Source organism: Oncorhynchus clarkii, chromosome 33 (assembly GCF_045791955.1).
Source record: "Oncorhynchus clarkii lewisi isolate Uvic-CL-2024 chromosome 33, UVic_Ocla_1.0, whole genome shotgun sequence".
In the NCBI taxonomy this organism is placed as follows: Eukaryota; Metazoa; Chordata; class Actinopteri; order Salmoniformes; family Salmonidae; genus Oncorhynchus; species Oncorhynchus clarkii.
The window spans coordinates 21,839,155-21,852,257 of record NC_092179.1 but is presented as its reverse complement, the minus strand read 5'-3'; the positions used below and the strand labels follow the sequence as shown (position 1 = coordinate 21,852,257).

Here is a 13,103-nt window from a genome sequence, read left to right as displayed (position 1 = left end):
ATGTCAGCATCCATGTGGCACGTGGCTGAGCAGCGTAATGTGATGCAGTATGGGAAGCTGGAGGAATTTGTGACTTTGGTGACAGAGATGGTTCCAGAGCTGTTAAGCTCCAGGCAGAGGACCCAACTCATTCTAGGACTGAGAGCAAGGGTGAGAGAGGTGGAAATGTTGAGGGTTGGGAGGATGTAAAAGTGACCAATGTGGGGTGAGATTCAGAACTTAGTTCCTCATAAGCCCCTGGATCTTGAAGGCCAGGGATTTGGACAGAAGATTGTTCTCGTCACATTTTCATGATCAACTTCTGTTGTCATTGACTTCTTAGTTTGTGTCCCCTTTGTCTTAAATGGTCAACCCCCCCCCCCCCTTATGAACATTTCTCCCCACCCCTCCAATGGTCCCTTAACTTACCTGCTGCTCCTCCTGTGGATATTTCACCCCCCCACCCCCTCAAATGACTTTTACTCTGCCCTCATCCCAATTATACTGACCAAAAATATATGTGCAACATGCAACGATTTCATATATTTCAGTCAATTGAAATAAATTCATTATGCCGTAGTCTTTAGATTTCACATGACTGGGCAGGGGCGTAGCCATGGGTGGACCTGGGAGGGCAAAGACCCACCCACTGGGGAGCCAGGCCCAGCCAATCAGAATTCGTTTTCCCCCACAAAAGGGCTTTATTACAGACATAAATACTCCTCAGTTTCATCAGCTGACCGGGTGATTGGTCTCAGATGATCCCACGGGTGAAGAAGCCAGATGTGGAGGTTCTGGACTGGCGTGGTTACACGTGATCTGTTGTTCTGAGGCCAGTTTAATGTACTGCCAAATTCTCTAAATCAATGTTGGAGGTGGCTTATGGTAGAGAAATGCACATTCAATTCTCTGGCAACAGCTTTGTTGGCAATTTCTGCAGTCTGCAGCCAATTGCGCGCTCCCTCAAAACATGAGACATCTGTTGCATTTTGTTGTGTGACAAAACTGCACATTTTAGAGTGGGCTTTTATTGTCCCCAGCACAAGATTAAACAGCATGATCATTACACGTTGTTTAATCAGCTTCTTGATATGCCACACCTGTCATGTGGATGGATTATCTTGGCAAAGGAGAAATGCTCTAAAGGGATGTAAACAAATTTGTGCACAAAATTTGAGAGAAATAAGCTTTTTGTGTATATGGAACATTTCTGGGTTCTTTTATCTCAGCTCATGGAACATGGGACCAACCCTTTACATGTTGTGTTTATATTTTTGATCAGTATACATTCATCACTGTTACAGTTGTTAATATGTATATTATTACCTTTTTATTATAATTGTTATTGTTTTTATTTCACTTGGTCCCCACACCCGCTCAATGGTAATTTAGTCTGCCTGCTGCTCCCCTATGGTCATTCCCCCTTTCCCCTCTACAGTCTTTACTCTGCCTCCACCCCAATGGACACTTATTAATTCATCTCTGCTACAGTTGTTATTGTGTATATAGTTCTATTTCTATTGTTTTTCCATGACCATTTTCATTATTTTATTTCACTTAGTCCTGCATGTTGGAGCACGGAGTCTAAGATTTTCACTGAACCCTGCAATCACACCTGCAACCCTGTACATTAAACACTCTGACTCTGAATGTGTAATGTTTCCATTCCTGCTTATTAAAGTGTGCCTGCTATTTCAGCTGGTTCTTGAGTTGTGCTGTGGTAAAGAGGACATGGTGGACCATCAAACCATCCAACGCCACTTGGATAGAATCCAGTCATGCACAGTAAAGCACAAAGCGGTAAGTTGTGTGCAATACACCACAGAGTATGTGGATTGTTAAATCTCTATGCAACATTTTTTTTTTTTGTAATTTTAGTTCTTAACTTTTAATTTTTGGGGTGTAATTTCATGTTCAGAGCAAAAACAAGAAAGTGGAGGCATCAAAGTCTAACTTTGTGTAGCTGGTCCAAACCCTGCTGGAAGACCCAGTGAAGAGGGAGCACTTTTTTCAGGTGAGATAATATCAAACATCTAACTTTTCACAATTGGGTAGTTCTGTGTCATAATCAAGCAAAAGTGTTGGATAAGCCTGAAGAGCAAGCAGACAGGCATGTAATGCTCCCAAGCATGTGATGTGTGTGTTGTGTGTCAAGTTGGGTACTGTGACAAATATCAAGAATAGTAGTGCAAATGGATGAAACAAGTATTTTATCAAACTAATGCATATTGACTGTAACAAGTGTTATAGGCAAGACCATTCACCTCGCTGTGTAATGGCTCTCTACATTTTCATTAAAGGAGGTGTTCCCAGTGCTGCAGATTCTGGTGTGACACAGCACTGCAGATTCTAGTGTGGGAGTTTTTCTCCAGATTGGAGGAGCTGCTGCTGGTACCCAGCTTTACACAGGTACTGACTGATATGACTGCATCTTCATCCTATCAATTCAAATGTGAAAAATGTTGCGTTTACAGTTATGAATGAATGAACCCCCTTTAATAAATGAATCAATGAATGGAACATTCACACATTTCCAGTGGGTAGGAGCTAGGGGTTGATTTGGTATTGGACTGCACTCTCCTTTTCCATTTGAACTTTTAAGTTTGCCTCTCTCACCCTCAGACAGCATCTTGTCTCAGTCTTGCCTTCTCTGACCTGGAGGAGTGTGTTCAGTCTGTCTCTGACCTTGAGCACCTGAAGACACTGCTACAGCATCAAAGACAACTGGGACACCTAAACAGAGGTAGGTAGCATTCAGGTTATCTATTTCTGCTGGGGTAAATTCTTTGAAGTTCTTTAGATTTGATTGCATTTTCCACCAATGAAATGTGCCTTGTTTTGTTAAAGATGTCTTCACCTTCAATGTTGCACAAACTGTATTCACCTCCAAGGTATTAGTAAATAAAATTGGTTTGGGTTCTCCCTCTTTTCCAGATCATTTGTTCTACGACTCTGACACCATCCTGTCCGCTCTGACCCTCACTTCCTTGGTAAACTGGAAACAAACTTCAGTGGAGGCTTGAGGTCGTGACACTAGTTCTGGACAGCAGAAACCAGGATCATCACTACACGCGCGCCCAATGGCCGTTGACGGTAAGGACATTCGGAGCAGAGTACATTACATACCTCTGTGCACTGTTCATGGCGATTGCCAAACTGTGTTATTGATAACTGGTTGTTATTACTAGTTGGAACAATATTAAGTTAAGCGACAGTGCTTTTTCCATTAGACTAGTCAGGCTACTTTTATTTTTCCATTGTGGCTGTAGCTACTCCACCAACAGAGCCTTATTTGAGCCGGATCCTGCTGAAACAGGAACATGTTGTACCGGATCCGGTACCTCTTGTGGCATGAAACATAATTTTCACTGTTTGCAATGTAGAAATTCTAATAAGAGCAGTCAGAGTTAAATACGTTGACTATTCCCCAAAAGTGAAGTCTGTTTTTCTTTTTGGGGGGGGATATTGGTACCCTAAAGCCAAGGATTTAATGGTTGAATTAAGTAAGACATTAATTCATATGACATGGATTCTATTTTAGCTCTAATTATAGGTAACCAATGGGCAACTAAGATTCCAAATTGTAGATTTTAACAAGTTACACAATTCAGTATTTCATAATATATTCCCTTCAGACCTGTGTTCAAATACTATTTGAAATCTCTGAAATGTGTTTAGCGTTTGCTTTAGCTTGCCTAGAGTGCCAGATGGGTGGGGTTTGCAGTTTTGTGACTACTCTATTGGTTCCATTGTGAAATTATTTCAAATAGTAGACTATTTGAAGTTGAAACCAGGTCTACTTCTATAGCTGGTGAGGTAGTGGTTACTGCTGTTACCACAATTCCTAGAAGCCGACATGTTTCAAAATGTTACCACCACATTGTTGGGAAGTTGATGTGATGTAACAATGAGTTGACCTCCTAGAAAAACCCATCTGCTTGAGCTGCTCTTTGTTGACTTCTTCTATGGGGGTGTACAGAGGAATCGTCAAAGAAGAAGAAAAAGGTCAAGGAGGAAGAGTGAGATGAATCTGGTTGGGGAGAAACTGTATTATATTAGGACTTTTAGTTGTCGTTGTATCTACCAGGGCCAGACTGACTCGTGTATCAGCCTGACCGTTTAGAGAACTGGAGACGGAGGTTATTTCAGAATGACCACCAGCTGATCTGTTTGGATGAGTTGACCGTGGTCTGGCCATTGCATGCTGAAAATACCTATTATAATTGTGTCAGTCACCAGCTGAAATAGAGAACCACCTGGGAAGATGCTATGTAATCAGTCACCACAATAGTTTGAGTACATTTACAATAATAATTTGCTAGCTAGCCAGGGTTATGACAGTTGTTTGACAATATACTGTAACAGTTGACCGTGGTCCAGGGCCAGCTTGCCCTATATGCAGACCATGCACTACGCATTGCTGACTTTAAAAAATAAGGAAAACACTGTTGAGAGTTTGAATAGTAGAATTTCTGCATATTTCTTCCATGCCTTCTTCACCCTCTACGGGACAGAAGGCCACAATCCAACATGATGACCAATATTCAGTTCATCTTAAATTGCTTGTTCAGCTGAGGCACTATACTGTACATACTGTACATGTAGCAGACATGAGTCAGGCTCATGGTCTCGTGATGAGGTAGCCCTGCCTCACCCTTGGCCTTAGAGAGAGTATCCTCTTGGTCTCACTGTCAAGGTGTTTTTCTCCTGTGGGAGACCCGGGTTCAGATCCCGCCCGTGACAGTAGCCGTACTCATTTTTACCTCGCTGTGAAATCAACATGCCCTTCCTGGTGTTCTCCTGCCCCCACTAACGAGTTCAAACAGGAGAAGGGCATTATGTTTGCTCACCTTGTGGGGTTTAGAACATCACAGATCTTAAAATCACATTTACACATTCATATTGTGTGCTTGGCACAATCCTACTTGGAGTGTGTCTTCAAGGAAAAGCATAGTAAACATACAAATGAACAAAAAGAAAGCTAAACAGCGCAGGACTTCTGAAAACAATAGTGATTTCTTTGGGATTTTGATTGCAGGAAATATACTAAAGCATTCTGAATACATTGGTGAATAGTTCACTGTGTGAATTAGGGTTTGTTCTTCTAGGAGTTATCAAGGTAGTGGTTAGAGGAGGGATGTCTGTCAAACCCATTTTGCCTTGGGAATGTCTTCATAGAGACTCCAAATTCGTTAATGGGATAATTTTACAAAAATGTAACACAATCTTAATGATTTTTGTTTAGTTTTTTACCTTGAAAGAAGTTGTCTGTCTTACAATTTTAGTACAAACACGACGGAGAGGCCTGTGAAGTAAATGTGTAAACATTTCCTAAGATATCTCACACACTGCAATCCAACTTCTATTGCGCCAATATCACTTGAGATAAGATCTGTGTTTGACTTAAAACATTTAGGAACGTATTGCGTGCGTTATTTCCTTAACAGGGCTTTTCATAGAGCTTGTACTAAAACTCTACTCGACCACAACTACATTTCAAAATTGACCACTCTTTCATTTGAGGGGGCAGGTAGCCTAGTGGTTAGAGCATTGGGCCAGTAACCGAAAGATTGCTAGATCAAATTCCCAAGCTGACAAGTTATAAATCTGTCGTTCTGCCCCATATCAAGGCAGTTAACCCACTGTTCCTAGGTCGTCATTGTAAATAAGAATTTATTGTTATTTAGTTAAACAAAGGTCATAAAATTGTAATGTGATTTTTGACAAGGATTACCTTTTTTTGGAGGTCATTGCCTTGTCAAATACTATATACATATCGACAGCAATCTGGGGGGAAAAGTTTAAAATAGCAGGACTGATTATATACTGAACAAAAATATAAAGGCAACATGCAAGCATTTTATTGATTGTACTGAGTTACAGGAAATCAGTCAATTGAAATAAATTCATTGAGTCCTAAATCTATGGATTTCATATGACTAGGAATAAAGATATGCATCTGTTCGTCATAGTTTACCTTTAAAATAAATGGGCCTCACAATTTGCCTCAGGAAATTCATTAGGCCCTTATCTATGGATTTCACATGACTACGAATACAAATATGCATCTGTTGGTCACAGATATTAAAATTGCAATTGATAAAATGCAATTGTGTTCATTGTCCATAGCATATGCTTGCCCATACCATAACTCTACCACCACCATGGGACCTCTGTTCACAACGTTGACATCAGCAAACCGCCCGCCCACACGATGCCATACACGTGGTCTGTGGTTGTGAGACCGGTCGGACGTACTGCCAAATTCTCTAAAATGACATTGAAGGCGGCTAATGGTAGCGAAAGGAACATTCAATTTTCTGCCCACAGCTCTGGTGGACATTCCTGCAGTCAGCATGTCAATTGCACGCTCCCTCAACTTGAGACATCTGAGGCATTGTGTTGTGTGACAAAACTGTGGCCTATTCTTGTCCCCGGCACAAGGTGCACCTGTGTAATGATCATGCTATTTAATCAACTTGATTAAATGATCAAAAATGTTGCATTTATATTTTTGTTCCGTGTACTTCCATGTGCTTTTTACAGGCAGAACCGGATAGTGACATGCCCTCCCAGGTCTTCTCCTGCACCCTGTGCCCATTCTCCCACAGGAGAGAGGTGAACCTTCAGCAGCACATCAGAAAGGAACATCTAACAGAGGAGGACAGCAGGAGCCTGGACTCTGGAGGAGCTGAGAACTCACTGCCATCCAGTCAAACAATACAGAGACCCTCAATCAAGACAACCAAGAAGTACATCTGCTTTAAATGTGGAAAGGGTTTCAGAAGCCCATCGGACCTGAAACGACATAAGGGTGTTCACACAGACATGCAGCCGTTCCATTGCAACCAGTGTGATAAAAGATTCAAAGCGAAGGGTAGTCTAAAACAGCACCAACGGGTTCACTCAGGAGAAAGGCCTTATGATTGCTCACATTGTGGCAGGGGGTTTAGGACATCAGATATCTTAGTCTCATTTACGCATTCATACTGGGGAGCGATCTTATGGGTGTACAATATGTGGGAAGAGATTTATTCAACGGCAAGAGAAACCATACTTGTATAGCATTTGTGGAAAGACCTTCGCATGCTCAGGGGAGCTGATGTTACACTCAAGGATCCACACAGGGGAACGACCGTAACATTGTGAACAATGTGGGAATACTTTGTCTAGCAAGTAAACTGAAAGTGCATCATACAGGCGAACACCCATACCCCTGTACACAGTGCCCCAAAGGCTTCTCCACCTCCACCAGACTAGTGAAACACATGTGAATTCATACTGGGGAGAAACCTTACCCATGTGTAAAGTGTGGCAAAAGATTCTCTGGAAGGGGAAACATGAGAATACATCAACGAATGCATGAAAAAGAGAGAAAAGGGCGACATGTATTGATAAACCAACACCAAGCTGTTGAAATGTTATTTGGAGATTTTGCTCTGTATAGTTCTCTGCTACATTTTCAGGTGATTATGACATGTTTGTAGATCTTCTAATTTGTCATAATACCAGGCGGTGTAACTTACTTCAGAGATGATTGGCAAAATTTGTGCTCTAATTATTGTAACCATTCTGTAAAAAGTTAAATTTATGTCTGGTTATATGTAAACAGATTTGATTTTACCCTGAAAAAATTCAGAGTTCAATGCTACCCAGTTGGAAAACTAACAATGGGCAAAAACACTATTATAAACCACATTTCTAATATAGCAGGACATCTTAAACAATACCCTAAAAAAAAGTGTTTACACACCTGGCACCACCGTGTACAGTGGGGAGAACAAATATTTGATACACTGCTGATTTTGCAGGTTTTCCTACTTACAAAGCATGTAGAGGTCTGTAATTTTATCATAGGTACACTTCAACTGTGAGAGACGGAATCTAAAACAAAAATCCAGAAAATCACATTGTATGATTTTTAAGTAATTAATTTGCATTTTATTGCATGACATAAGTATTTGATACATCAGAAAAGCAGAACTTAATATTTGGTACAAAAACCTTTGTTTGCAATTACAGAGATCATACGTTTCCTGTAGTTTTTGACCAGGTTTGCACACACTGCAGCAGGGATTTTGGCCCACTCCTCCATACAGACCTTCTCCAGATCCTTCAGGTCTCGGGGCTGTCGCTGGGCAATACGGACTTTCAGCTCCCTCCAAAGATTTTCTATTGGGTTCAGGTCTGGAGACTGGATAGGCCACTCCAGGACCATGAGATGCTTCTTACGGTCCACTCCTTAGTTGCTCTGGCTGTGTGTTTCGGGTCGTTGTCAGGCTGGAAGACCCAGCCACGACCCATCTTCAATGCTCTTACTGAGGGAAGGAGGTTGTTGGCCAAGATCTCGCGATACATGGCCCCATCCATCCTCCCCTCAATACGGTGCAGTCGTCCTATCCCCTTTCCACCTCCATGCTTCATGGTTGGGATGGTGTTCTTGGGGTTGTACTCATCCTTCTCCTTCCTCCAAACACGGCGAGTGGAGTTAAGACCAAAAAGTTATATTTTTGTCTCATCAGACCACATGGCCTTCTCCCATTCCTCCTCTGGATCATCCAGATGGTAATAGGCAAACTTCAGACGGGCTTGGACATGCGCTGGCTTGAGCGGGGGGACCTTGCGTGTGCTGCAGGAATTTAATCCATGACGGCGTAGTGTGTTACTAATGGTTTTCTTTGAGACTGTGGTCCCAGCTCTCTTCAGGTCATTGACCAGGTCCTGCCTTGTAGTTCTGGGCTGATCCCTCACCTTCCTCATGATCATTGATGCCCCACGAGGTGAGATCTTGCATGGAGCCCCAGACCGATTGACTGTCATCTTGAACTTCTTACATTTTCTAATAATTGCGCCAACAGTTGTTGCCTTCTCAACAAGCTGCTTGCCTATTGTCCTGTAGCCCATCCCAGCCTTGTGCAGGTCTACAATTCTATCCCTGATGTCCTTACACAGCTCTCTGGTCTTGGCCATTGTGGAGAGGTTGGAGTCTGTTTGATTGAGTGTGTGGACAGGTGTCTTTTATACAGGTAACAAGTTCAAACAGGTGCAGTTAATACAGGTAATGAGTGGAGAACAGGAGGGCTTCTTAAAGAAAAACTAACAGGTCTGTGACAGACAGAATTCTTACTGGTTGGTAGGTGATCAAATACTTATGTCATGCAATAAAATGAAAATTAATTACTTAAAAATCATACAATGTGATTTTCTGGATTTTTGTTTTAGATTCCGTCTCTCACAGTTGAAGTGTACCTATGATAAAAATTACATACCTCTACATGCTTTGTAAGTAGGAAACACTGCCGATTTTGCAGGTTATCAAATACTTGTTCTCCCCCCTGTATCTGTTGTTGTTTCCTATAGACCCTAAATATATTTAGATTATTTCAAAGTAATTGAACAATTGCTCAATTCTATTTAGCCTTTTTCCATTGTTGCTCACTCCACTCGTTAACTTCACTATATACAGTGCCTTCGGAAAGTATTCAGACCCCTTGACTTTTTCCACATTTTGTTAGGTTACAGCCTTATTCTAAACTGGATTAAATTGTTATTTTTCCTTATCTGTTTACGCTTTGTCATTATGGGGTATTGTGTGTAGATTGCTGAGTTAAAAAAAAAAATGTGTATCCATTTTAGAATAAGGCTGTAATGTAACAAAATGTGGAAAAAGTAGAGTGGTCTGAATACTTTCTGAATGCACTGTAGGTGATTTGGTGATAAACACAGATTCAATAAAATTACCATTATTGTACTAACAAAGCTGGCTAGTGGTGTGTGTAGGGTCCAGTGATTTGTGGACATCTATCAGCTTTGCCTTTCTCCCAGTGGCATTTAATTCCTCCATGGAATTTACGATGAGTTCCAAAAGTATTGGGGCAGTGACACATGTTGTGTTGTTTTAGGTACGTACTCCAGCACTTTGGATTTGAAATGATACAATGACTATGAGGTTAAAGTGCAGACTAATTTGAGGGTATTTACAGTTGAAGTTTACATGAACTGAGTTTAATGCATTTGGATAAGGTGTTTCACAATTCCTGACATTTAATCGTAGTAAAAATTCCCTGTCTTAGGTCAGTTAGTATCACCACTTTATTTTAAGAATGTGTAATCTCAGAATAATAGTGTAGTGATTAATTTCAGCTTTTATTTCTTTCATCACATTCCCAGTGGGTCAGAAGTTTACATACAATCAATTAGTATTTGGTAGCATTGCCTTTAAATTGTTTAACTTGGGTCAAATGCTTCAGGTAGCCTTCTACAAGCTTCCCACAATAAGTTGGGTGAATTTTGTCCCATTCCTCCTGACAGAGCTGGTTTAACTGAGTAAAGTGTGTAGGCCTCCTTGCTTGCACACACTTTTTCAGTTCTGCCCACAAATTTTCTATTGGATTGAGGTCAGGGCTTTGTGATGACCACTCCAATAGCTTGACTTTGTTGTCCTTAAGCCATTTTGCCACAACTTTGGAAGTATGCTTGCGGTCATTGTCCATTTGGAAGACCCAAGCCTTAACTTCCTGACTGATGTCTGCTTCAATATATCCACATAATTTTCCTTCCTCATGAAGCCATCTATTTTGTGAAGCGCACCAGTCCCTCCTGCAGCAAAGCACCACCACAACATGATTGCTGCCACCCCCGTGCTTCATGATTGCGATGGTGTTCTTCAGCTTGCAAGCCTTCCCCTTTTTCCTCCAAACATAATGGTCATTATTGCCAAAAAGTTATATTTTTGTTTCATCAGACCAGAGGACATTTCTCCAAAAAGTACAATCTTTGTCCCCATGTGCAGTTGCAAACCGTAGTCTTTTTTTTTTTATGGCGGTTTTGGAGCAGTGGCTTCTTCCACGCTGAGTGGCCTTTCAGGTTATGTCGATTATAAGACTTGTTTTACTGTGGAAATAGATACTGTTGTACCTGTATCCTCCAGCATCTTCGCAAGGTCCTTTGCTGTTGTTCTGGGATTGATTTGCACTTTTCACACCAAAGTACATTTCATCTCTATGAGACAGAACGCGTCTCTTTCCTGAGTGGTATGACAGCTGCGTGGTCCCATGGTGTTTATACTTGCGTACTATTGTTTGTACAGATGAATGTGGTACCTTCGGGCGTTTGGAAATTGCTCCCAATGACGAACCAGACTTGTGGAGGTCTCAACAACAAAAAATTCTGAAGTCTTGGCTGATTTCTTTAGATTTTCACATGAGGTCAAGCAAAGAGGCACTGAGTTTGAAGGTAAGCTGTGAAATACATCCAAAGGTACACCTCCAATTGACTCTCATTATGTCAATTAGCCTATCAGAAGCTTCTAAAGCCATGACACAATTTTCTGGAATTTTACAAGCTTTTTAAAGGCACAGTCAACTTAGTGTATGTAAACTTCTGACCCACTGGAATTGTGATACAGTGAGTTATAATTGAAATAATCTGTCTGTAAACAATTGTTGGAAAAATTACTTGTGTCATGCGCAAAGTAGATATCCTAACCGACTTGCCAAAACTATAGTTTGTTAACAAGAAATTTGTGGAGTGGTTGAAAAACGAGTTTTAATGACTCCAACCTAAGTGTATGTAAACTTCCGACTTCAACTGTACATCCATATCGGGTGAACCTTTTAGACATTACAGCACGTTTTGTACATAGTACCCCCATTTAGGGGACCAAAAGTATTGGGACAAATTCACTTACACTGAGTGTATAAAACATGAAGGACCTGTTCCTAATATTGAGTTGCTCTGAACTCTGGAGGAGCTGAGAACTCACTGCCATCCAATGAAACAGTAAAGAACTCAGCCAAGACGACGAAGAAGTACATCTGCAAACAGTGTTCCAACGAAGGGCACATGATAGAACGTAAACATGTTCACACAGAGGAAAAGCTGTTTGTGTGAGAAGAAATTCAAAAATCAAAGGGTACTTTAATACTGTACCAATGTGTCATGTAGTAACCAAAAAGGTGTTAAACAAATGAAAATGTGTTATATTTGAGATTCTTCAAAGTAGCCACCCTTTGCCTTGATGACAGTTTTGCATACTCTTGGCATTCTCTCAACCAGCTTCATGAGGTAGTCACTTGGAATGCATTTCAATTAACAGGTGTGCCTTGTTAAAAGTTAATTTGTGGAATTTCTTTCTTTCTTAATGCGTTTGAGCCAGTCAGTTGTTGTGACAAGGTAGTGCTGGTATACAGAACATAGACCTATTTGGTAAAAGACCAAGTCCATATTATGGCAAGAACAGCTCAAATAAGCAAAGAGAAATGACAGTCCATCATTACGCAGAGTAGTTGAACGATGAACTCCGCATGTGTGGTTCCCACCATGAATCATGGAGGAGGAGGTGTGGTGATGCTTTGCTGGTGACAGTCTGTGATTTATTGAGAATTGAAGGCGCACTTAACCAGCATGGCTACCACAACATTAAGCAGTGTTACGCCATCCCATCTGGTTGGTGCTTAGTGGGACTAGTATTTGTTTTTCAACAGGACAATGTCCCAAACCCACCTCCAGGCTGTGTAAAGGCTATTAGAACAAGAAGGAGAGTGATTGAATGTTGCATCAGATGACCTGGCCTCCACAATCACCCAACCTCAACCCAATTGAGATGGTTTGGGGTGAGTTGGACCGCAGAGTGAAGGAAAAGCAGCCAACAAGTGTTCAGCATATGTGGGAACTCCTTCAAGACTGTTGGAAAAGCATTCCAGGTGAAGCTCGTTGAGCGAATGCCAAGAGTGTGCAAAGCTGTCAAGGCAAAGGGTGGCTACTTTGAAGAATCAAAATTCTTAAATATATTTTGATATATTTGTTTAACACTTTTTTGTTTACGACATGATTCCATATGTGTCATTTCATAGTTTTGATGTCTTCACTATTATTCTACAATGTAGAAAATAGTACAAATTAAGAAAAACCCTTGAATGAGTAGGTGTGTCCAAACTTTTGACTGAGACTGTATATATTTTTATTTTATTGCAATGTTGTAGTAAAGTATAATTCATTTATATTATAGTCCAGTTCTGGCCGTTAATGGAACATATTGCATGCCAACCGCTGTTAAACTCAGAAAATTATGTTGATACCGGAAGTGAACGTTTTTGGCCTAAAACGTCATATATAAACGACGA

At 40.9% G+C, this 13,103-nt stretch overlaps 1 pseudogene; it reads left to right on the top strand.

Annotated features, from left to right (window-relative positions):
- Nucleotides 1-4,002, top strand: LOC139392942 (TERF1-interacting nuclear factor 2-like; annotated as a pseudogene).
- The last annotated feature ends 9,101 nt before the right edge of the window (nucleotides 4,003-13,103 follow it).